We start from the raw sequence: 27,145 nt of genomic DNA, 5'->3' as shown, positions 1-27,145 counted from the left end.
ATCGATTGATTTGTACTGTATTATTTTTTCGAATTATTCGAATAAAGTATTTATCGAATTATTCGAATTTTACGAATTATTCGAATAAAGAATTTATCAAATAAAGAATTTTTCGAATTATTTGAATACAAAATTATTCGAATAAAATATTCATCGAATAAAGAATTTTTCGAATTATTCGAATAATGTATTTATCGAATATTTCGAATTATTCGAATAAAATATTCATCGAATAAAGAATTTTTCGACTTATTCGAATAATGTATAATTCAAATAAAATATGTATCGAATAAAGAATATTTCGAATTATTCGAATAAAGTATTTACCGAATAAAGAATTTTTCGAATTATTCGACATTTCGGCATTTTTGGCTTAAGATAGGAAAGGGGAAGAGGATAGTCGAATATGAATAAATGATTGATCCTTTTAGAGAACTCTGCATTGAAGAAAATTGTGGTTCCACTGTAGCAAAAGTTCTATCGACTAGATTTTCGTGGGAACCCTAATTGTGAGAATTTTCCAGGAGACCGCATGATTTTCCGGGCGTTTCCGGCCGGGAAGGAGAAACATTTCCGTGATAAAGAAACCGCGGGCCGATATATTTCCTTTGGGAGAACGGTGCGCGGGATCCGAAGCCCGATTGGCGCGGACATTTGTTACGGTCAGTTACTTTCGACGAGCAGCAACGATGCTGGCACACCACCGGCTCTCGCTGCCATCCCCATGGAATACCACGCCGCCATCTCGGCAGAGATATTTAGCGGGCCGGAGCATTTTTCACCCGCGTCACCATCGACAAATTAATTTAACGGAAAAGTGCTTCCGTTCCGCGACACCGAGCTGTCCCGTTCGCGGAACCGTTTCTTCTGGGAACATCGACGATGACTCGTCGAGTTTTCCCTGTGTGTGTGTGTGCGCGCGCGCGCACACACAGTTCAGACTGTTATAAATGGTCAGGTGGGAGATACCGTCTGCTAAATAATTGGCAAATGCTCGCCCTCCGTCTTTTCCAAAATTATTTATCGCGAAGATGAAATCGAAAGAGAAACTTTTTGGACAGGTCCATGGCGTTCGAAATTCAATTCATTTAACGCTAGAACTACCGAGCCAATCAAAATGACTGGTTTCCGACGTTTTCCTTTACAATTTTTGATATTATAAAAATGTTTCTAGCAGAAATTTACAGGCACACCTTTTTTTATTCAAGTTTATATTTTAATCGAAATCGTGCGAAGTTCGAGTAAATCGAATCTTGTCGTTGTTATAAAAATTATATCGGTGGTTCTAGTGTCAACCCTGAACCATGTGCGTCAGTTGAAGTTACATAAAGCGGCGCGTGGGGTGCGCGACACCCCTCTTAATTAAAAGCTAATGCAACGATTGACGGCTAGGTGACACCACTTAACATTTGGTTAAAAAATAAAGAAACGTCGATTATAAAATAAACGGCTAGGGTGTCAAATACCCCACGCGACCCTTGCAGGATTAATTTTCATTTGGTAAATAAAGTACTCGAAAATGTAAAAAAAATTTTTTAAGTGGGAGGAGAAGCTTCGTTTTAACGATTTATTTACCGAAAGAAAGAACTTATTAACCCCTCGATAAGGATTTTATTAATTTCTTCTAAATTCTCCAATGACCGAATTCTGTCTAATGGAAGCTCGATAATTTTCTTTCAATTAATCATCATATTGGTCTATATAATTATACGTTATACATACATTATATTAATCTAAATAATTTACTAGATTACAGATGAGATTATTATAATTTTTTAACAACCTTTACAGAGATCCTTGTCGATAGATAAAGCGTTAAAACATAGTCTGTTGCAAGTAATGCATTTGTAATTGTTTACGGAGACTAAAAATGACCGATACTTGCTGCTGCATAACAATAAAAAAATTCATTTCACAGTAACTTCTCGCCACTCTTATTATAACGTAGACTCAAATCAAGAAATTTGTTGCATCATTTCCTACGAACGAGTCCTTATAAAGTCAGCAGTTTCGAAATAAAAAAAGAAATATGGAACCAGTGATTCCAAGCGGCACGATTGCTTTAGTATTAATTACAGTTCGCGTACAGAATTGTCCGGTCGACCGGATGAAATCCAGTTCGTAAAATCGCGCGCATTGTCGCCGAATGGGCGATGTATTAGCGCGAATGCAACGAATTATCCGCGATCCTTGTAATCCGGGCTGCTAAAAATTTTTGTCCCGCGGGTCGTTCCCTTTTACGATATAAACCCGTCTTAACGCGTGGCTCGAAGAGTTCTCGCGAGCTTCCTGTCCTACCATTACACGGACGTATAAGTTCGCGTAAACGGCGGGTGCGGGCTGCCATAACTTCGAAAGTGCCGCGTAAAAGGGAGACGGGACGCAACCCGCGCGCGAAAAAGGGAAACATTCCGCGGGGATTACTTTGTCGCCGTTAAAAGTAACTGGACTTTACGGACAGACGCGTCAATCGAGCTTCCTGGCTGCTCCATTTCCGAAAATCAACGATAAAAGTTGAACAATCGATTTTATTCAACAATCGAAGATTAGGCTCCAGTATCCCGTAATTTATGGAGGAAATATTTACGCTGCGTTAGGATTCATTTGTATATTCTTCGGTCGAGTCGAAAGTAACATTGTAAATAATTAAAAATTTATTACAGCTATCATTATGCTATCATTATAGCTATCATTGTGCATATATTACGATATTAACACTTAACTACTACATACAATTAAAACTTTCCGTAACTTGACGCAAGACTGATAAATAAAGAATTAAAAAAAATTGTTCTTACTTTCCACTTCGATAATAATAATATAAATAAAAATAATAATATAAAATATAAAGCGAGTGTATTAAAAGTCCTTATTTTTTCAACTTTTCTTACAATTGTATTGGCACCACAGATGAATAAATAATTAGTAGTTGTTTCACAGATCTGCAATAGTAAATAGGGGTTAATTCCGATATATTTGAATTTAAAAAGGAAGCAGATAAAAAAAGAATAGAAAGCCATAACAAAAGGAGAAGATAAGAATAATCTCTAATTACGAAGAGTTATGCTTACCAATAATTTTAATACGAGCCTCTATGTTTATTTTTACCGTCTGACCGCACAATTAAATCATTTCAATAACCATCACTCTTGCGAATCGAAAATATCACGGCCAAGTAACGTCAGACAACTAAACAACATTTTAGCATACAAATCTTCGTCGTAAATGTAACAGTTCTTGCGTAAACGTAATTTCAAAGTCAAATCGCCTCCTTCCGTCCGCAGTTTTATTCGAAACGCAACATTAAATTTCGAACCGCGCGTTCGTTTTTAGTTCGCGAACGCGCTCTCGCCGCAAACGCGCCCGGATATATCCGGTTACCGGATGCCGAGAGGGATTTTCATTTTTTCAGCCTCATTAACGGGATATCGATTTAATGGGCCGCAATTAATTGTATTTGCACGAGCCGCTAAGTGTTCCCGAATCGGGGGAAGCGAGAAAAGTCCGCGGTCGGCCGGCCGGGCCGATATTAAAATGCCGGAGAATAAGAGCTTATAACTTCCGGGGGTTGAGGGTGGAGGCGGGGGGGTGCAAAAGAGCTGGCTGCTCCCCCGATAAAACGAGAAAAATACTCCGCGGGGAATCCCACTGGCCGCCTATCAAAAGTAACCGTCCGTAACGAACCATCTCTCCGCGGATTCGCCGGGCCGGTTAACGTTCCGCGATTCAAATTGCGTTTTATGCAATGGTTTCTTCGCTTTTAGGGCCACCGTATTTTACGGGAAACAGTCCGTTGGATGTAACGGCCGATTTTTAAACTGCTTACCGGCGTTTTATGCGAGCGCGAAACTTTTGCCGATGGAACAGAAGTTCGTTTATTGTTCTATTAATTGCAATCAGCCGAGCAGAGTACACAATTTCATTCGCGAAATTTTACTCTCTGTATTTAATTAGGATATTTTCCGACGGATCGTATTACATCACTGGTTCCTCGAAAGTACCATTGAAAATAATTAACGTAAGTCTAAACTAGCTTCGTTCATTCGCGTATTAATTGCGATCGGACAAAGAGAGTATACAATTTCATTGAAATAGTTTAGTTATTTTCTGTATAAATAATTAAGTCGGTGGTTCCACGAAATTACGATTAAAAATAATTATTTTACGATTATAATTTTCTCTATTAATAATATTTCTCTATTAACAATTTGCACTCGAAGCCGTTTTATCTGTAAATCTAAAATTATTTCTCTGATTTATAGTATTTCTATTTTATATTAAAAAGTGCATTTTATGCACATGAAATTGAGACTTGTGACTCATACAACACTTACGCTTATAACAATTTTATAAATCTGAGCTTCGATAATATAAAAATTATCTTGGAACGTGGTATAACAATTTTTTAATGGTGCCTCAGATTGACCACTCGAGTGCAAAGAGTTAATATTAATTAGTTGAAGAGAATAGAAAATTTGATTCATATACTTTACTTTCTACAAAAAAAAATGAAGAACATTTTGGTATGGACCTCATTAAATGGTCCCCCAAAATTATTGCCCGAAGTACTACCAATCAGCCAAAAATAGTAGAACATTTAATTCCTATTACTTTCCACGTAATCTAAAGATTTTAGCAGCAATTACATAGAATCGGCGATTCCATAAAATTACCACTCAAAATAATTATTTCACGATCACAAGGTAGTTTAGATGATACCCTATCGATACCAAATGACAATTAGAGCGCGCGCGGAGTTATTCGAAAGAACGGGGGGGGGGGGGCCGCAAATGGTCGAGGGGGTTGTTGTTCGAAGCAATCGGCACAATTGCGGCTCGCGTTCCCCGTTGGCAAAGTTCGGCATTCGCGTGCCGGGCTCGCCGCTAAAAGGATAAAGTCGAAACAAACTCGCGGCCATCGCTTTGAGCACGAAGTCTGAGCCAGACGCAATTAGTGCTCGTGTAATATGCAACCGGGCACGATCGACTGGGGTGTTTATCGCGCCGGTGCCTTTAATGACGAGAAAAGTCTGCCCGCGGAACGCGCTTCCGCTTCCGGAAGCAAGGATCGCGGCTGGGATCGCGTTTTCGGCCTCCGCAGGGCTCGCCTCATTTCCTGGTTATCGTTTGAACCTTTGAGCCGCCGGAAGTCGAGAAACTGCGAAGGAAAATAAAGGGGAACTGCTAATTTTTACACCTTCGAAATTCCGTTTCGGCGATAATAAACACCCTTGTCTTAATTCGCGAACATTGCTAATCTGACAGATTTATTCTTTCGCACCTGTTATCCAACGTGGAGTAGCTGTCGAACAGGTTAGTCATATCTTTTAGATCGAGAAATAAATAAATATGATATAATGAATTATTAAACCCTTTATTTTTACTGAATATTTAGTTATAATAAAGGATTGTTATATATAATATGATATTATAATTAATTATATATATGATATGATATAAGAATTAATTACTTAAATAAATTTACTTAAATAACAATATTTAACTGTTTAATTCAATATTTACTTATAATATCTACTCAATATTAAACTCAATATTTAACCATTCGCGTTAGAAGCCATTTTAACTCTAAATGCAAAATTACAGTTTTTCCATTATTTATTTTTATTATTATTTAATTTGTTTTATGGATATAAAATTGAACTTGTGGCTATAATTCAATTTGACGACACATAAATTATTCTGGAGGGTGTTACGTCTGCTGAGGGTGAACCGACAAAGAATACAATTTACCCTAACCCCTTGGGTACATTTGACGATTGAGACTCATCATGCACTTGTTTTGCCTAAGTTACGGATGACGAATCTAATTCGTCAGTCAAACTAGGACTAAATTAAATAAATTAAATAAATTAAATAAATCTGTACTGAAGGAGTTAACATTGCGAATCATTTCGGATCAGTGTACTTTCGATCGTCGCCTAATTACTCAATCCACAGAAATTAAATTAAATAAATCACACTGTTAGACTAGGAACAAAAAAAGAATAATAAATCAACAAGAAGAATCCCGAGAAATATGTTTTGAAAAATTAACGATAAAGCTGTGAATCATCCGAATCATCGTGAATTGTATAATTGTTGAAATTGGCAGTCGTCCAAGAATTAATGTAAACATTCTATGTATTATCTCGTGTAGGAATTTATTCGAGACAAAAAGGTGCTAACCGACGTAGCTGTGAATGAAATTCTAACTGAAAAGACTAACTGAAAATTTAGAGATACGCAGCGAATGGACGAACGCAGAGATATGATCGAAAAAACGAACGGCGCTAAACGATTGGCAGATGCTGCGAGAATTGCAGAAATTTGGTGGGCGATGTTTCGCGAAACGAATGGGTGTCCAGTCGGGGGCGCAGCAAATTGGAAAAATCGCTCGGTAAATAATAAAACGCGACGACGTGGAAGCTGCGAGTCAGAAAACGGACAGGTGAAGGGGCGGAGAGTGGTGGGCTCGAGTCGCCGGTAAAATAAGCCGGTATAACTTTCGCCGCCATTAAGGGTACCTGACCCTAATGAGCGTCAAGAGGATCCGTGCCACGACTCCCTTCTACTCGTTGATAATTAACGTTTTATAATTTCTGTCGTGGATCAACCCTTTTTAAACACCGCCCAGCAATTGGTTCGAAACGGTCTGCAAAACTACGCGCGACGATAAAGCATTGCTACGATTTTATGGCGATTTTATTGTCCTCTTCGCCGGCGAACACAACTGTTTATTAACACGTTGATTCATTTTTATTTTCATATATCCGACAATATATTCAAAATTCGTATTTATTGTAATCTATTCGAACAAACTGAATTTTACTAGGATGTTTAAAATGCGAAGGAGTTAAAATAAAATTTTGTAAGGAATTCCAGGCAAATGAGGATAATCAATTAACACTTTACTCGACAATGCAATAAGCAATGTTTTTCGTCTCTTAAAAGAATTTTTATAAACTTAAATAATTTTTTAAAAATACCTTAAGTTTATTGTAATTACGTTATATTATAGTCAACAAGTTTTGCACACATTTTTTTAAGTAATTCAAAATAAGTATATAACTTTTCACGGTACTACATGCGTAGTTTGTTACGTTTCTACATCTTAATAATTGTGCTTAATTACTGGGACAGTAATTAATATTAAGTAATTGATAATTAAGGACAGATCACATTGCATAATAAGAGCCTCCATATAAATTCCTATTTGTTATAATTTTTATTTGCTTCATTAATCGGCTCTGTCGCTTTATTTAGTGTTGGAATTTCAACGATGACCCACCTAACAGTTTTATGGCCCCTTGCGAGGATGAGCCGTTGCCTACAGAGGCCCAGGTGGGCCCAGACGACAGTTCAAAAGTAGACACCGAACCGTGAGGTTGCCACCTCGGGATTTTCACCAACACCAGATTTCTGTATCTCTGTAGTTTTGCAATATATCACCATCACTTATTTTACTGGATACGCGAATGTTCTGGAGTAGAATTTGTAACTCTAAATAAAGTGCTTTTGAGTATCCTTTCATTCTACAACATTTAGTAAAAAAGAATCCGCCCTTTCGAATAAAAACTAATTGACACCACCAATCAGTATTACTTAAACACCTTTCTTAAATGTTTAAGCACTGCGTCATGTACCTTACTGTTGACCGGAAGTCACAATCCGGAAATCGACTTCTCCGGGTTCCTCTCTTGGTCCGTTGTAACAGTATACTAATCGCGAAGACTTCGAAGGATCCCTCCACAATGCGAACCCATATTTTTCACCTGACTCGAATATTTCTTGCGTTTTACCAGGTCGGAAGCGACCTAGCTTCGCTAGGAAGGAAAAGACAAGTGACCGGAGGATATCGAAGTTTCATTGGCTGCGTGGCGCCAAATCCCTCGCACAGCATTCGCCGATCGACGTGTGTACGTTTCTACGTATATGTGCACGCGTGTCCGAGTACAGCTCGGTCCCGAGAATACTTTATCGTGCATGAATAATGTATACAGCGGCGCTGATAGCGCGCGGTCCAACATTTAGGCAGCCTGGGCCAATATTGATACACGTTCTCAACGTGTTTCCCCTCGATCTGCGCTTCGCCGCGCTTTTCTCCTTCCGCGCAAGCGTCTCTGTCTCTGCACGTTTGTCCTCGCGACCACGAATTCTATTTCAGAACCGTTAGTAACCGGTAGTTCAAGTACCAATAACAGGATATGGATCACGATTTTATTCGCTCATTTGAAATGTTGCGGTTTTACAGTGATTTCTCCCAGAAATGTTCGGGGGTCGGAATTGAAACCGGCAGATCTGAGAATACTAAGTCGAGAATACTAATACTTGACGGATTCCGTTGATCTTTAGCATCGACGTAGCAGTAATTTACACAGGCGTAGGACTAACACAGGGAAATTCACGGCAACCCGAAATTTGGCATTTCAGAGAGAAATGACTGTAATCAGTCTGCCGACTTGGTCACATTTTTTTTACGTACTCGTCTCGTTGTTTCCTGACAGGGCGAAGTCTCCTCTTTACTATGATCTCTCAAAAGTCGATTTGCGATTTTTCTTTATGGTACTATTGCATTTTAAACAGAACTACATCCGCCAAATGATCTCGATCTTAATTCTTGATCTTCAAGCTTCCGTAACTTCCGTAACAATTTTTTTGTCGATATCCATTTTAATCGTATCTTATAGAGGAAAGTCTCCTCTTTGCTATGACCTCTCAAAAGTCGATCTGCGATTTTTCTTTGCGGTTCTATCGAATTTCGAATGAAAAGTGTGCCGAGGTTCTCGTGTATTATGTTAATGCCACGCACGAAGTACTGTAAAAGCATGATAAAAGAACCGCAGATCCACTTTTGGGACGTCATTTTAAAGGTGAGACTTCCCTCTATAAGATCACATTGAACGGAATCTGTAAAAAATTTTTTTTTTAGGTAAATCACTAAAGTTGAGATATCGAAAATATCTTGGTTAAGATAAATATTTGAAATACGATAAAACCGCAAAGAAAAATCACAAATCGACTTTTGACACGTCATTGCAAAGAGGAAACTTCCCTCTATAAGATCACATTCGATGGAAACCGTAAGAAGATCATTCACAGAAATCGCGAAGATTGAAATATCGGCGACGTTTAGCATACTGTTCGGCTATCCTCTGATTTTGCGGACCGAGATCGTCTCTGATTGCCACGGCCACCACCTCTATTAACAATCAGGCTTCGATCGGGGTGGTTGCATCCCACCCCCGCGTTGTCCGCGGAACGCTCCAGCTTAGCAGCTATGTCGGGAAACATTTTACGCGGCCGCGCAATCTGAAAAAGTTTCCCGTGGAATCCCGGCATACCGGAAGAGGAATGCTGGCCTGGAAGAAGGGTCGGATCGAGGGGGAGGGAGGGGAGGGCAGTTGTGGGAGAGGGTAGATCAGAGTCTCCAATTTACGGCGAATAGTTGCCAGCTTTCCTCGAGGCTCTCCCGTTCTCCTTGGAGCGTCGTTGGCCTTGGAAAGCCTTAACGAGGATCAATCCCCGCGGATCTCGGCCGGCTGGATGCTGCGATTAATTAATTATCGGTTAAGAACCTGCCGGAGGGGAGGGATCCACGGTCGGGAAAAACTCGGCGAAAAACTGGCTATTGGATAGACGTGCCGGTTATGGTCAGGGCACCGTTTCTGGTCATCTGTATCATTATTCATATTTTCCTACTTGAAGTCGGCTGCAGTTTCTAGCGATCAATAGGACTTCTAATTAATTTTCATTATAATATGAAATATTATAATGAAAAAATCATTTTTTTTCTACAGCAAAAAGTATTCTTTCTTTTTTTGAATTTATTTAATCTACATTAGCTTTTTACGTTACTTTAATTTAATTTAGATCCCTCTGTGTGTGTGTGTAATTTCGCTAAATAATTTGGCTTCTTCCAAATAGAACAAAACTTTTTCTGTATGTTTGGCTAAAAATTCTTTAATGGTATTTTTTTGATATCTTTATACGATAATGGAATGATTATAGAAGGTGTTTAACTGTAAGCTCAATGTTATGATACAGTTCTTACAAATGCGTATTTTACTATTTCTGTACTGTAATAATTCTTCAATCATTTTGTCACCCCATCGCAAATTCGACATAAAAACTGAAGTCACGACCGCGGCAAGGACCACAAAAATTTCATAAAATTGAAGTATTCTATTCAGTCAAATTAAAATTGCGAAGAAACCTCACATGGCATTAATTAATTCTTCAATATTCGTATCTCTTTCAAATGTTAATAATATTAAGAAATTATAATATTGATTAGCCGAAAGATTAACTGTAAGAAATTAAATTTTTAAACAATACTGTCGTCCACACATAGCTGACGCGACAATCAAAGTATTAACAAAGTTTTATTAAAACTGTGTTTCAGGAAGGAAGAAAAAATATGCCATGAATTGGGAGAAACTCCAGGTCAAAACTGATCGACGATAACAAATAAAGTAAGCGAAATGAGGGTCACGCGTTGCTATGGCAAAGGTGGGAGATTTCCCCATTCGATTATCAAGCGACTTCATTTAACCAGTTAGCTGTGACGCTGATGACGAGTATACTCGTCAAACACAGAGTAAGCGTCGTTGTGAAAATATTGGATCAAAGAAACGGTTTTATTTGATAAAATTAACAATTTTATTACTAATATTTACTTATCCACCTAACATTAACGAAGCAAGGAACGACAGATAATGGCACTTTGCACGTCGAATTGCAAATCAAAATTATTTTTATAACAACGTAAACACCTTCGTGTAGGACCGGCCTCAAAATATTCTAAAGATCTTGAAATTTCAGAATATGTTTTTGTTTTCACTGAAATTACAATTTAAACAGCCAATGGTCGCTACTTTTTACGCTCGACGAGTATACTCGTCGCGACACAAAATACTACCACTACTCTATGACGAGTATACTCGTCGAACACAGAGTAAACGTCGCTGTGAAAATACTGGATCAAAAGACGGTTTTATTTGATAAAATTAACAATTTTATTACTAATATTTACTTACCCACCTAACATTAACGAAGCAAGGAACGATAGAAAATGGCACTTTGCACGTCGAATTGCAAATCAAAATTATTTTTATAACAACGTAAACACCTTCGTGTAGGACCGGCCTCAAAATATTCTAAAGATCTTGAAATTTCAGAATATGTTTTTGTTTTCACTGAAATTACAATTTAAACAGCCAATGGTCGCTACTTTTTACGCTCGACGAGTATACTCGTCGCGACACAAAATACTGACACTTCTCTATGACGAGTATACTCGTCGAACACAGGCAACTGGTTGAAATAGGGCGATCTCCACGTTCAGTTGGCTAAGAATATTGTTATATGTTAAGAATATTTGCTTTGATATTCGCAGAAATCCTCAGCGTGGCCACCGACCGGAACATCCACCCCCACGGCCGAGAGAAATTTCCGACGCGTGCAGAAGGAATTGAATCGGGCAAAAACGGCGGCTACCCTCGAGGTCCGACCGCAAATTATTTGCGAACAATACCGTTGTTCCCGAGAAACAGTTCCGCGAACCGCAAGGCGCCGCTCGATGCCGGCCACTGTTTTTAATTATTTCCGCCGCGGCTGCGCTCGCCGCAATTACAATGGGTCTCGCGCGCCTCGCGCGTTCCCCTTTCCTTCGGAAGAATTAATTAATTGATCGATTCCGGGGGATTTCGGGGATCCAGCCTGTCTCCGCACGGTAACTGTAATTTCTTTGTTATTGGACCCCGATATTTGCCCGGCGCCCCGCCGGGGAAAAAGGAATTTCATCCGCTTTAATGGCTGCAATTATTTCGATCGATCCCTCCAGGAATCTCTTCGGGGAATTCTTTTTAATATGTTTGCGGTTACGTTCGTTTTCCTTCGGTTCGTGGTCGTTTTAATTCCACGCAACGTTAGTAAAAGGGATCGACGGGGTGTTTTGGTCTTCTTTTTAAATTCGAGCGACTTTTTCGTTTAAATTCGCGAGCATCCAGAGATTGTTCATAAATATTCTCGTATTATAGTTGAACATTGCGGATTGATTTTATTATGCGGTTTCGAGGGTAACAATAAAAACGATTGAATCACAAATGCAGAAACAGAGTTGTGCATAATTTTATTTTATTTCGAGATAAGGATCTACGAATAAAATTTTATTCGACGTCATCGAATAAATATCCGATCGAGTGCAAATTTATCGAGATGACGATTTATGCGAATAAGATTTTATTCGAATAGAAGTTCATCTGAATAGGAAGTTATTTGTTATTCGAATGAGAATTTATTCGGACAGGATTGAATTCGAAAGATAATCGATTGGAACAAAAATTATAGAACGCAGTGTTTTTCTATGGTTTATTGATTGATTTCGTCCATGCTAATTTTTACAATTATCTCTTATCGCTAATGCTGCATCGATATGTTTGTTACTTTTGGTTAGATCGATGATTGATGCATAACTAAATAATTTTTCTTCGGGTGCAAAGACGGTCGTCGTACATTTCAGGATTTACAAGACATATGTAGGCTTAAAAATTGCGTAAAAAAGGAGACAATCATTATTGGCATTATTATTCCAGCAATTTTGCAATCTCTATTCGAATAATTTGTACGAATAAAAAAATGAAGAATTACTCGAATAAATGAATAAAATAAAAAATGGAGAATTATTTGAATAAATGGATAGAATAAAACATGAAGAATTATTCGAATAAATGAATAGAATAAAACATGAAGAATTATTCGAATAAATGAATAAAATAAAAAATGAAGAATTATTTGAATAAATGGATAGAATAAAACATGAAGAATTATTCGAATAAATGAATAGAATAAAACATGAAGAATTATTCGAATAAATGAATAAAATAAAAAATGAAGAATTATTTGAATAAATGGATAGAATAAAACATGAAGAATTATTCGAATAAATGAATAGAATAAAGAATGAAGAATTATTCGAATAAATGAATAAAATAAAAAATGAAGAATTATTTGAATAAATGGATAGAATAAAACATGAAGAATTATTCGAATAAATGAATAGAATAAAACATGAAGAATTATTCGAATAAATGAATAAAATAAAAAATGAAGAATTATTTGAATAAATGGATAGAATGAAACATGAAGAATTATTCGAATAAATGAATAGAATAAAGAATGAAGAATTATTCGAATAAATGAATAGTATAAAACATGAAGAATTATTCGAATAAATAAATAGTATAAAACATGAAGAATTATTCGAATAAATGAACAGAATAAAACATGAATAATTATTCGAATAAATGAGTAGTACAGAATATAAAGAATTATTCGAATAAACGGAGAGAATAATTTGTTACGAATAATGATTAATTCGAATAAAATATTCGATTAAAGAGAATGCATTCGAATAATTCTGAAGTAATTCTGAACAAATATTGGCTTATATATCGTAACTCTATTTCGAAACTGTATACCGAAATTACACGTCGAAACGATTCGAATAGTGCCGAACTCTGTGGAGAACAAAGGCCGATGTCTGACGAGAACAGGTAGCCAGCGGACAGTTACAGGAAACACGATCGGAAGAGGCGAATAACGGCGACATAGTAATCGAGACGCGAGTACACGGTCCCGAAGCGCCCGCATTACAAAACGGGAAGCTGTACAATCGAACACCGGTCCGCGGTGTCCTAATTAGAACGGCAATTAATTAGCAATCGACGTGCCGTGGGCCGGAGAACGCGGCCGCCGAAATTTCATTAGAAGAACAATCGGCAGCGCGGAGCCGCCGTTTTCTTCTACTTCATAATTAGCATCTGTTTGCAAGCTACTAATTGCCGGTTACTCGGCGAAGCCAAAGGGAAATTAGGAGTCCACGAATTGTTCCCCGTAAATTGCGTTTAACCGATGGCGAGCCGAGGGCAGTCGGTGAAATTCGTGTTCCCCCATCCAGAAACCCCTCGCAGCTTCCGCGTAATCGCTTTCCTTCGAGTCGAATGCGCGATTATGCTCGTCGGAGCAGCGGGCTTCAATGCAACGATTGTTATCACGGCTTTTAAACATTTTTCCGTATCGCGGAAAGCGGTACGGACCATCGCGTCGCCCCATCCTGTACACGGATGGCTCCAACAAATTCTCAAGTCCGAAGTGTAACTCTCGGTTTAATAGTTTCGGGGATAGCGCGGCGGTGGCAATTTCATCTTTTAACGCTGCCAAGTCAGCGCGCATAAAAATCTCGCAAAATCGGGAAGATGTATTTAATGGCGCCGATATTGGAAACCCGAAATTTATTGTTGAGATTATTCACGCTGCCACTTTGAGTCTCGCGGACTGCCGCGGAATTTTGCTACAGGATTACGACAATCGATAGCTTAACAATAGATTCGCGGCAATTGCCTGTCTACTTATATATGCACGTATTATTTCGTGAAATATTACTGCCTGCGCGAATGTATGTACGGACAAATATTATATTTATTTTGTTACTGTACGTTTTCGTTAGACGTTAGGTATATCGTATGTACATCATGTTACACAGTCAATTCATGTACAGTAGTGTGCATGATCTCAAGGTTTAAGTAACTTTTACATTGTTACTGACACCTAAACGAAAACTTAACAAAATACCAGATTTGTATACTATTATATTGCATTTTTTGTAATTCAACAATATGTATACAAATATATTGTTTTTTTGGTAAGTCTTCTTAAATATACAGGGTGTCAGTTAAAGAAGGCCATCTACAGTGCTTTGAATAATTATAAATTCAAAATGACTTTTACAGTTTTGCTGATATTTAAACAAAAACCCCAAGACAAACTATATTCGTGTATCTCAATCTCCCATTCTATTTCTGAATTAAAAATATACGAATACAATATTTTGTTAATTTTTTCGTTCTTAATCCATTGCACTCGAAGCCATTTTAACTGTAAATCTAAATTAATTTTTCTGACTTATGGTATTTCCATTTTATACGACAAAGTGTATTTTATGCATATGAAATCTAGTCTTGTGACTCATGCAACAATTAGACTTTTAACAATTTTTTACATCTAAACTTTTATGAGATAAAAATTATCTTGTAACGTGATGTAACAATTTTAATGGTGCCTCAGAGTCACCACTCGAGTGCAAAGGATTAATATATGTAGGAAATATAGAATAATATACAAAGAAAAATAGAATATCTAGTATATACAGAGTGTCCCAAAAATGTCTCGCAATCCGGAAATGGCGGATTCCTTGGATCATTCGAAGCAGCTTCTTCCTTTACAAAAATTGTCTCCGAGGCACCGTTAACGAGTTATTAACGAAAAACAGTGACCAATAAGAATCGAGTACGGCTGACGCGAGGCGGCCCAGCCAACCAGCTCACGAAGCCCAGTTCCGCTCATTGGCTCGGTCGACTCGCGCCAGCCGAGCTCTCCTCTCATTGGTCACTGTTTTTATTTAATAACTCGTTAACGGTGCCTCGAAGAAAATTTTTATAAAGAAAGAAGTTGCTTCAAATGACCCGAGGAACGCGCCACTTTCTGATTGCGAGACGTTTTTGGGACACCCTGTATAATGTTAGGGGTTCTCACAAGGAATATTAGAGATGATAGAAACTAGAATTATACAGATACGATACTCCAGTCGAGTCATTGTTTAAACGTCATTAAAACTGTAATGCATTTCCGATCTTTCTTTCTATCCAATATAGGAAACGCGATTAAGATCTTGCAGTTATTACGCAGATCGTAGAATCGCGTTGCGAATGAAAATCTGACGAACGAATAATATGTCCGATTAAGTTGGCTTTCCTACACCGAACGGAAAGTTATTAAACGAATGATCGGAAACAGGGCGCGTAAGAATATTTGGGGAAAATGAGATGCCCGCGATAATGGCGGGATCGCGGCGGCTCTGTATTAACTCCGGAGTTTCATCGATATTCAAGGAACGGTTCTTCGATCCCGGGTGTTCCGGAGACCCCGGAGGTCTCGATCTCATTACAGCGCCGTGGCGGCGGCGAGAACACGCGGGTTACAGTTCCAGAGACGCGAGATCCGGCCACGGATAATTAACCGGCGGTTTAATGGAAACGACTTAGTTACCGTGTTTGTATCATTACGGCCGCGCGCACGGCGTTCAACTAAATACACGCGGCTGTATTGACTGTGATAATATTGTTGCGATACGCCGCGGCGTTATCGATTCGATGCAACGGCCCGAAACAGTCGCGGATGCACCGCCAACGGCGACCGATTTTTCGAAGCGCCCGGTCACGGCTGTTATCCAACGGATTAACGAACATCGCGGACAGAATTTGTTGCGATAATCGGGAACGTTGCGACGCAAGATCCAACGTCCGCCAGTCTTCGTTGCGTTGCATTAACACGTTCCGTGCCACGTGTACCATCCATGGTACACGCTTGCATGTTTACTTAGTGAACTGAACAAATTGTTTACAAAAAATTTAGAACCGAAGAATCAATTTCCACCGCAAGAATGGGCGTTGATAAGTTTTTGTTACGTTGTTATGTGTACGAGAATTAATAATTGCACGTAATACATCAAGTTTTAGTAAAATATCAAACTGTGAAGATTCGAGTAAAAAAAGCTCGGCACGGAACGTGTTAAATGCGATCTAGCGTAGCCGAGGACCGTGTAACGTGTTTTCTAAATTTTTCAGCGAATCCGTTGAATTTGATATCGTTGAATTCGGAAGGCGGCAGAAAATGTTGCAACAATTGAACGAACGTCTTGATTCGAACGATTGTAATTTGATGCTCGATGGTCGCGCGTTTCGCACGTTTGCCGTCGTTCCTGTTCCCGTTATTTATTGTTAATTGGAGCTACGCGATTAATTGCGCGCATAACGGGTTCTGGGAAGTTGATTATTCCCGAAAATATCGGAAACTCTCCCGAACGTTTTATGGTAATTTTCGTACGCGTGAAACATGAAACGAATTCTGATCGACGCGCAGTGGACAAAACCTACGACTTTCGATCGAATGAATTTTCGGCAAAGGTACGCCGACACCCTTTTTATAAGAAATACATGGATGCACCGATCAGTGCAACAAATATACAGTTATATTAAATAAATTGAAGACACCTTCATCCCATCGAAATTGACAAATGGATGAACATAAAGGATTAGTATAAATTAGTCTGCCAACCTGGACACATTTTTTTTACGTATTCGTCTCGTTGTTTCCTGACAGGCCGAAGTCTCCTCTTTACTATGATCTCCCAAAAGTCGATTTGCGATTTTTCTTTACGGTTCTATTGCATTTTAAACAGAACTACATCCGCCAAATGATCTCGATCCTAATTCTTGATGTTCAAGCTTCCGCAACTTGCGTAACAATTTTTTTGTCGATATTCATTTTAATCGGATATTATAGAGGAAAGTCTCCTCTTTGCTATAACCTCGCAAAAGTCGATCTGCGACTTTTTTTTACGGTTCTATTGCATTTCAAACAGAACTACATCCGCCAAATGATCTCGATCTTAATTCTTGACCTTCAAGCTTCCGTAACTTCCATAACAATTTTTCTTCGATATCTATTTTAATCAGATCTTATAGAGGAAAGTCTCCTCTTTGCTATGGCCTCTCAAAAGTCGATCTACGATTTTTCTTTGCGATTCTATCGTATTTCGAATGAAAAGTGTGCCGAGCTTCTCTTGTATTATGTTAATGCCACGCACGATGCTTGAAGTGCTATAAAAGCGTAACAGAAGAATCGCAGATCTACTTATGAGACGTCATTTCAAAGGGGAGATTTCCCTCTACATGTACATGTGTAAAAAACCGATGGATAGTATTAAGCTCTGTGTACACTTTCGGTACAAAATGCGTACGGTTCAAATACCTCGTGTTCATTGGTTCTGTCCACTACACCGCACACTGTGCGACGATGTAACAGACTAATCAGTGTAATCGTAACTTCCGCGGAATCGTTAAAATGTGAAAAAAAAGTAGCATTCGATATCAAACCAGAGAATCACGCAGCCGGCTCTTTGACGAGCTGAAAAACGCGCCCACTGTCCTCTATAATCGCGCGGTTCGCGCCGACACGCAGACAGAGACGGTCCTCCGCGGTCCTGTCCGTGAATGGTTTCCGGTTGGATAAAATCATTAAAAACGGAAACAAAAGGCCCGATGCCCGCCAAACAGATACTTCTCGGCTCGGAATCTTTTATACCGTGGAAAACAGCATTTCGAGCAGCCCGTTCGTTCGAAAGCGATTCATGCGGTGCGCGGCGTTATGTTTCTCCCTTTTTCGAAAATCCGATCGAACCGTCGACTCCGGCTCCGTTCAGAAAGCGATTTGCGATCGACGGCCGCGCAACGTTGAAAGTCGAATAACGTTAATGAGCAGCTTTCCCATCAAAAAGTTAAATTGAAAGTGGGCGCCCGTCGGGTGGGGAGGCTTAAAGATTAATTCTCGTTTAAACGGGGCACCGTCCGAGCCGCTAATTGCGAGCTGTTCATTCCGAGCGTGTTTATGGTGTTTTAATATCGGCCGTTTGGAAATTTGTAATCGCATGGCCGACCGGGCTACAAATTGACGATTGCTAATTAATTAACGCGCCAATTAGGGCGATGCCGGGTGTCTACCGCGCGTCGCCCCGACCAGCCGAGATTTCGACAGCGTTGAATCCCATTAGCATTCCGGCCAATGATAGATGCACAATGCGAGCGAACGCGCCGAGCCGCGCCGGTAACTAGCTGGAGTCCCCCCCACCGCCCTGATTCTCGGCTAATTAATGCGAAAGGTGACCGGGGAACGTGGTCTGGCCGGAAGACACGCCGGAATGACACTCGGGGAGATCGCATTTGGCCGCGGACGTAACGAGCTCGTTCGAATTTCATCGACCCGAACTTCCAGAAACGCGAATTATCTCTCTCCCTCTCTCTTCGAAGAGTAAAACACGCGAAAAGTAGCGAGCTCTACGGACAATGCGCGATTATTAAAGCTGGGAATTTTAATTAATCGCGATACCCCAAGGTTCAATCGCATTGAACTCGAAAGTGCGCTTTCCACTGTCCATCTCTGAAGCCTCGCTGCATCGATCAGGTTTGAAACATCAGGCTGAGAACGTACTAACGTCAGGTCACGTGAAATGCCAGGTGAAGTCACGTGACATTCGAAGAGTCCGAGTCCGCGTATTTTTGTTGCGTTAAATATTTTAGAAACGGATCGGGAACGCGTCGCATGATTTCACATAACGCGGCACCGATCATCCGTTTCCGACAGGATCGAAATAATAGAAATACGCAGGTCTACGTTAGTGTAACGAGACGTTAGTACGTTTCTACCTTAATCGTTGCTGCCAGAAATTGCACTCTGCTGACCAGCATCCTGTTGCACGCGCGTTTTGGTAGCGCAGTGTACATCCAACACCTTTTAAAATACCTTTTTGCGAATTGTGCTAAATCGTATGAATTCTGCTGGGAGGGGATAATTTACTACAGGATGTGTAAATGATATTTATCAATAATTGTAATTCGTGGGAACGACAATGAGATCGTTTTTTAAAAAATACGGGGACTTCAGATGCTTTGTTTAAAACCGTAATGTGTCCTGATAAAATGGACGATCCGCAGCTGAATCATTAGTTCTGTTGGTCTCGTATATTCTTCGAATAACGAATAACGGATGTAATTTTATGCGAACAATTTATTCGAAGAATTTATATTTGAAGAATTTATATTCGGTGAACTTATATTCAAAGAATTTATATTCGAAGAATTTATGTTCGAAGAATTTATATTCGAAGAATTTATATTCAAAGAATTTATATTCGAAGAATTTATATTCGAAGAATTTATATTCAAAGAATTTATATTCGGTGAACTTATATTCAAAGAATTTATATTCGGTGAACTTATATTCGAAGAATTTATATTTGAAGAATTTATATTCGAAGAATTTATGTTCGAAGAATTTATATTCGAAGAATTTATATTCAAAGAATTTATATTCGAAGAATTTATATTCGAAGAATTTATATTCAAAGAATTTATATTCGGTGAACTTATATTCAAAGAATTTATATTCGGTGAACTTATATTCGAAGAATTTATATTTGAAGAATTTATATTCGGTGAACTTATATTCAAAGAATTTATATTCGAAGAATTTATATTCGAAGAATTTATATTCGAAGAATTTATATTCGAAGAATTTATATTCAAAGAATTTATATTCGAAGAATTTATATTCGGTGAACTTATATTCAAAGAATTTATATTCGAAGAATTTATATTCGGTGAACTTATATTCAAAGAATTTATATTCGAAGAATTTATATTCGAAGAATTTATATTCGGTGAACTTATATTCAAAGAATTTATATTTGAAGAATTTATATTCGAAGAATTTATATTCGAAGAATTTATATTCGAAGAATTTATTCGAAATATTAGTCGAATGAAATTCAATTCGAATAACGCACTGGTTGTGAAGTGAATGGGATTGAGGGCATATAATATCAACTTGCATTTAATTCCCGTCGAGCCCTCGGCGTTAATAATTAATTAACGTTGACCATCAAGTTCGAATAACTATTACACAGCACAAGAGATAACCAAGTTATACAAAGGTGCATACGGTCGTCGACATCCCCGAGGGCGTTGCGTGGCGTCGTGGTCTCCGAAGACGCAGTAACAGTCAAGAACCGCATTATAAATGTATATTGGGATAGACTATGCAGATCGTATTTAATTAATATCTCTGCGCCAGGCTTTTCCAATTAAAAACACAAGTCATTCAATCAACTAATTTAATACGATGAAGCGGGGTAAATTTGTAAACAGAGTGAATGCATTAAACAGTTATGTTCATTGTTACACCAGTGATATTGTAGAATTATGAAAAATTGAAAGGAAAAATTACGTCAACGCAAATGTACGTCGAACGATAATTAGTTCAACGATGCTTTGTCCACGGACAATAATAACTGTTTCTGGTGTGCATTGAAGAGATGAACGTTTTATATCCAACTTTGCAAAAACCAATCTGCAGTTATACTTTTAATAATAATGTATAGACTACGGATTTTTACGCGGAATAAAAACTCTCTTCATTAATTGCAAGATATAGAAACTACGTGAACATTTATCTCTTTTCTTAATCATTCTAATGGGTTGACAATAATACCCTAATATTTTCAAATTGTATAAATGTTCTTGCTACTTTTTCATGCATAAAATCTAGTAAGAAAGTATCCGGTAATAAATAATAATAAACAAATCAAGTGATAAATATTAAGCAATATACATATGTATATGAATAAACTTATGCACTACCACGCTTGCATAGAAATATAGAAAGCTTTGAAATTCACGGATGTAACATCTGAAGCGAGCTGCACGTTTCTCCAATTCTCTCGCAGCCTCGCAATATAATCTCGCCATAATCGTTACCATATCCTTTGGTGAAACAATTCCTCGAACGGGAGCGCACGACGAAGACGTATCCGTTGGAGCCGAAGACGCATCTAGTCGCGAGAGAATGCACACGCGACGAACAGCGGCGAGCGGAATGCCAAGTCGGCGCTCGACAGCCGTGCAATTAATGCAAAATTGGAATTCCGCGCGCGGAAAGAAGCGCCGCCGACGATTTAATTAGCGGCCGTCGAACGACAATCGCGTCGAATCGCGGCGGTTCGATCGGCGGATCGGTGGTGGAAAATAAATTTGTTGCACCCTTCTGTCCGCTTCTCCCCTCCCCCCAACCCCCTCGGTCCGCGTCGCCCAGCCGTTCAACACGATTTTTCTTTTTTCCCCCACCGTATACCGATAATCTGGATATTTTATCGGCGTGAAAGCCGCTCGTCGACGCTTCCGGGTTATAAATACTAAAACGGGGGCGCCTCGCGTTTAATCGCGTGATACGCGCGATGCGACGCGACATAAACGACGCCGCGGTTCCAGGTTCCGCCGGAAGCTCGGCTTTCCCCCGGGCCGATCGTATTTTTCAAAGCTCAACGATCGAACGACAGCTTCGTTTAATTCGTCGGCGTCGCTCGATTCGCGCGCGCGAAACAATTTACACGATTTTCCTGAGAACGCGTCGAGGATTCGATCGATCGGTGATAACGCTGTTGTCTTTTAAATTGAAGGTGCTTCGCGCGTTTAATCGCGTAATTATATTTTTCAAATCTCGCGGGAACGCTTCGTGCGATACAAACGCACGAAGATTTCCACGATTTTTCTAAAAACGCTTGAACGATCATCCTGATTCCATTGATTCATTTTATTTCGTATCGAAGGAGCTTCTTATTTAATTGAAAGGCTCGAAAGTATTTGCAATTTCCTTAGTAATGCTCGGACGATTTCACTTGTTAAACGTATCGACGATTTTTGCGTCCGATGAACTTTGCAATTAATCGCGCGATTTTTCTTTTCGAATGTACAATGATTGTTTCGCGTTCAATTCACACATTTGAACATTTTCGCAATTGTATCGCGATATTTTGTATCGGAAGAACTGTACGATTAATCGTGTAATTATACTTTTCAAAGTGCAACGATTGCTTCGCTCGATTAAAATGCTCGATAATTTTCGGAATTTTTTTTTTTTTAATGCTTGGGCAGTCATGGCAATTTACGCTAAACCGACCGAGCACTAAAAGTGATCAACATTTGTCGTTTTATAAAAATGCCAAGTCCAAATTAATTTAGACGTTTTGCCATTTTTATTATAATATATTACAATTTATTATAATGCATTATAATGCATTATAATACCGTAGAATGCATTATAATGCATTGTACAATATATATTGAATACAATATAATGCATTATAATCATTATGATCCATTATAATACGTTATAATGTATTATAATACCATAGAATGCATTATAATGCATTATAATACCGTAGAATGCATTATAATGCATTATAATACATTATAATTTTTATTATAATATATTACAATTTATTGCAATGTATTGTAATGTATTGTAATGCATTATAATAATAATGTATTATTATGCATTAATCAGGAAATGTACTCAATTATTTCCTACCGAAGAGTCTTCCAAAAGCAGAATGGTATAAAAGAGCGCCTTTTACTTAATCGCACGATTACGCTCTTCAAAGTTCAACGGCAGCCGTTCGTTCGATAAAAACGCCCGAAAATATCCACAATTTCCCGAGAAACATACAGACGATTATGCCAGTCGATAATTGCTTTCAGAATCAGGCCGACGATACTGTCGCCGTCGAAAAAACAGCGTCGCTCTGCCGCTTGGCCAATTTGCGGGGAACAACAGTAGCTTCCAGGGCAATCAGATTGCAATCAATCATGCGGCAGGGATTGATTCATACGCCGTTGCGGAGACAACGAGATCCTAGAAACACGCGATTAGCATTTTGACAGGAATATTTATCGCGGTTTATTTATCGCATTACGGTGGTCCGGGTAAAGCGATTCGAATGAAATGAATCAAAGGCGGGGACAGGGGACGGGCAGGGGCCCGCGCGCGCCGCTCGACGAACAATCAATTTTCAATAAACCGACGGGCAAACGTATTTACAAACGATTACACGCATAAATCCCGGTTGCACAGTAAATTGCGCCGTCGAACGAACCGCTTCCAGATGCTCCGCGCGGGATCCTTGCTCAAGATTGCCGTAAATGCAGCCTGTCTGTTACTCTATATAGAACACTATTATCGTAAGTAGATGCACCGCGTTGCATCGAAGTTTCATTTATTAAGTCCTCGTTCGGACAGTGGAGAAAATAGAGCAAGAATTTGTAGTGCTTCTTTTTCTTCGGGAATGTTCGTACTTCGAACAGATCAAGTTAAATCGATGGAACAAAATTGACATGGGAGGAAAATTATTTAATTAATGCAATTCAAATAGACGACCGAACGAAACATTTGTGCCGACTCTATTTTTCATCGCTATTGTTTACCATTTGCTTCACAGTTGCAGCGATTAGAACCTTTTTGACTGTAACAATTAGACCGTGAATTTTATGTATAAATAAATATATGTGTTATAAATAAATAATTCTCCTATAACACGGTAGGTAGGTTCCTAGAAACATTCTTTTTAAATTCCGTATAAGCCACTTAGCTATTATTAAAAATATAAATGTATGTATAACACGAAACGAAAAAAAAAACAACAGAAAATATTATTTTCATTTATTGTAACCTTAATTTAATAAATTGCTTCCTCGTCACTGCTCAGTACTATCAAACGAGGACGTTTTTTCGATTGAATGATGCAACCTTCACTTTCTGAACCTTCTTCTTCATTCAAATTTCTTGCACCTTTCGTCCTCTTTAAAAAATCTGTAATTTTGGTTTGTTTGCTGGTTCGTGGTATGAAGATAGACAATTTTGCAGCTCCCATTTACCTTATTATATTTATTGTATTATTATTGATTTACCTTATTTTATTTACCTTATTATATTTATTGTATTTATGATTGAAATTAGTTGGTGAAACGTAAAACTGTGAAGACGCTGAAAGAACTTCAAAATATTGTCGCGCTACCTTCGGCACATAACAACTATTATTATCGTTTCTGTTTCTGACAAGTGTCTCGAATAAAGATCCGCAGTCTAGTAACAATTGCTTAGAGAAAAGAGAAAATTTATATTACTCCTCCGTCAACAGTTGCTCGAACGATTAAGCACTGATGAGAAGAGAACAAAATTTCATTACGAGCTAGAAGAACGGAATATCATTTGTACTTAACAGGTTATTTTGTTGGTTTTTCGTTGCTATCGGTTGAAAAGAAAACATTGCTAATAGAATTCTGTCGGAAATAAAAGTCCAACGACGTCGAAACCAGCGATCAGAATTAATTGCAAATTTGGAACGGCGCTGCCTCGGAAATGAAAACACGAGGCATCACGCTGGTATTACAATCACACGCAGATATGCACACGTGCATATATACGCATATACATACACACACACACACATTCACAGACAGCAGGGCATATCGTTAAGAAAACAGTGAACGTCTCATTTCAACGCTGCCAGCACGAAGCCGTCGTTCGCGCACGCCGCGCGGCGTCCCAATAGTTTCCAGAGTCAACAGAACTCGCGGAAGACACTCCATCGCGAATTTCAGTTAATAATCTCATCCACGCGATATCCGGGTATCAGGCTCGCACATCCCGTGGAACAGTATCGCGATTACAGGCCCTCGATTCGCCCGCCCTCGAAGCCACCGGATCTTTTATTCATGCCGGAAACCGCGGTCACGAGAAAGTGGAAACGAAAGTTCCCTTGGACACGCCTCGGCGAACGAAAAACTCGAGCAAGAAGAAGACCGGAGGGTTGGCCGGGTTGCAGAGGTAATTGGTGATTAACATTTATTCGGCGTGCGAATTAAGTCGCGGCTCCGCCGAGTACGAGTATGTTCCTTCTTCGTACGTACGTCGACGGTTTTTCTGTCCACTAGAAAATCGACGGACACTGCTGGACGAAGCTGGCTTCTTTGTTCCGCGACGAATCGCCGTTTAACAGATTTATTTAACGAGATTTATAGGAATAACACGTGGTATGAAAATTATTCTATTGTTTTGAGAATCGAAAAATTATTCTGTTCTCTTGTGATCGATATTTAGGCGTACAAGCGTGGACACATGATTAATGCTAGATTTCGGAGCACAAGAAACAACTGTTTTATATTAATTTATAAAAGCAACAATAAGACGTTTATTCTGATTTTTAACTAGTGCTATTGTAACATTTGCCGTAAGTAACATATAAATTTAATAAAAGTAACAATAAGACGTTTATTCTGATTTTTAACGAGTGCTATTGTAACATTTGCCGCAAGTAACATATAAATTTAATAAAAGTAACAATAAGACGTTTATTCTGATTTTTAACGAGTGCTATTGTAACATTTGCCGTAAGTAACATATAAATTTAATAAAAGTAACAATAAGACGTTTATTCTGATTTTTAACGAATGCTATTGTAACATTTGCCGTAAGTAACATATAAATTTAATAGAAGTAACACTAAGACGTTTATTCTGATTTTTAACGAGTGCTATTGTAACATTTGCCGTAAATAACATATAAATTTAATAAAAGTAACAATAAGACGTTTATTCTGATTTTTAACGAGTGTTATTGTAACATTTTCCGTAAGTAACACCTAAATTTAATAAATAACTTATTAATGTATCTATAAGATACGAATAACCGTAAATTAAAAAATCAGTGACCCGCCATTTTGTCGGGTTCCGTAAATCTATTCTCAATTAGTATCTAATGCAGCTATTGACAGTTAGGTGACAACCATCTAACATTCCGTTAAAAAATAAAGAAACGTCAATTATTTAAAAAATGGCCGGGGTGTGAAACAGCCCGTGCGACCGTTCCAGGGTCAAGGGTCGCGAATTAGTTGGCCTAACATTAGATGGAGATCGCGTCCGCGTAATTTACCCCCGCGCGGATCGCATTATTTATTGCGGGAGCGCGCGATAGCGTCGGCCCAAGCCGACGACTAATTACTGCAGCAGGGTTCACGGTCGTTTTGCAACAATTTGGAACGGAAATGGGGGCGCGGGGCGCGCGGGGGTCGACGAGGCCGTTCCCCGATGTCGAAATAACGCGTCAAAGACTGCGAGGCCATCGGCTTTTCATTCGTACGTAATTATAACGGAGTATTAAAACGGATGGCACGCGCGATAAACAATGGGCCGGGGTTTCACGAATGCCACGGGGTTTCGCGAGCCACGCTTCCTGCCGCCCGCAGATTCATCTCTCTCTTCCGTTCCGTCTATTTTCGCGTGTTTAGCACGCTCGCATTCAACCGACCCGCGTTTCATTCGAACCGAACTATTCAACCACCGCGCACCACTGCGCACAATATTACCAATCGACGGTCTAACTGGCCAACAATCGTCCAGTATAATTTACACACGTTCCCTTCGCGGCTGATGCCGTTTTCCTTCGGCAAGCCGCGGTCGAAATTTGAAGAGAGAAATTAAAAATGTATCGACAGCGACGCGACCTGCGACGAAACCCTTCTGAAAGAATTCTGGGGGCTTCGTAGGAAACAATGTGACTGCCAAAAATGTGATTTTCTAGAAAGAACAGGAAACATTGCTTTTTTGTTTTAATTATTAAGAAAAGTTGATTTATTTTTATCT

General features: G+C 38.9%; 1 protein-coding gene and 1 long non-coding RNA gene across 4 annotated transcripts in view; one reads left to right on the top strand and one right to left on the bottom strand.

Moving 5' to 3' along the window:
• LOC117224006 (uncharacterized) overlaps nucleotides 1–12,126 on the top strand; it is a 42,961-nt gene extending 30,835 nt beyond the window's left edge. The window contains exons 2-3 of the long non-coding RNA XR_004491081.2: nucleotides 10,402–10,471; nucleotides 11,395–12,126. This is a non-coding gene — a long non-coding RNA (uncharacterized LOC117224006). The remainder of the gene's footprint in view (nucleotides 1–10,401; nucleotides 10,472–11,394) is intronic.
• The window catches only part of LOC117224000 (prolyl 4-hydroxylase subunit alpha-1), a 537,488-nt gene that overhangs the window by 375,586 nt on the left and 134,757 nt on the right, over nucleotides 1–27,145 (bottom strand). The window lies entirely within an intron of this gene.

Source organism: Megalopta genalis, chromosome 5, assembly GCF_051020955.1.
Source record: "Megalopta genalis isolate 19385.01 chromosome 5, iyMegGena1_principal, whole genome shotgun sequence".
Lineage (NCBI taxonomy): Eukaryota > Metazoa > Arthropoda > Insecta > Hymenoptera > Halictidae > Megalopta > Megalopta genalis.
This window is presented reverse-complemented; position numbering and strand designations above follow the sequence as displayed.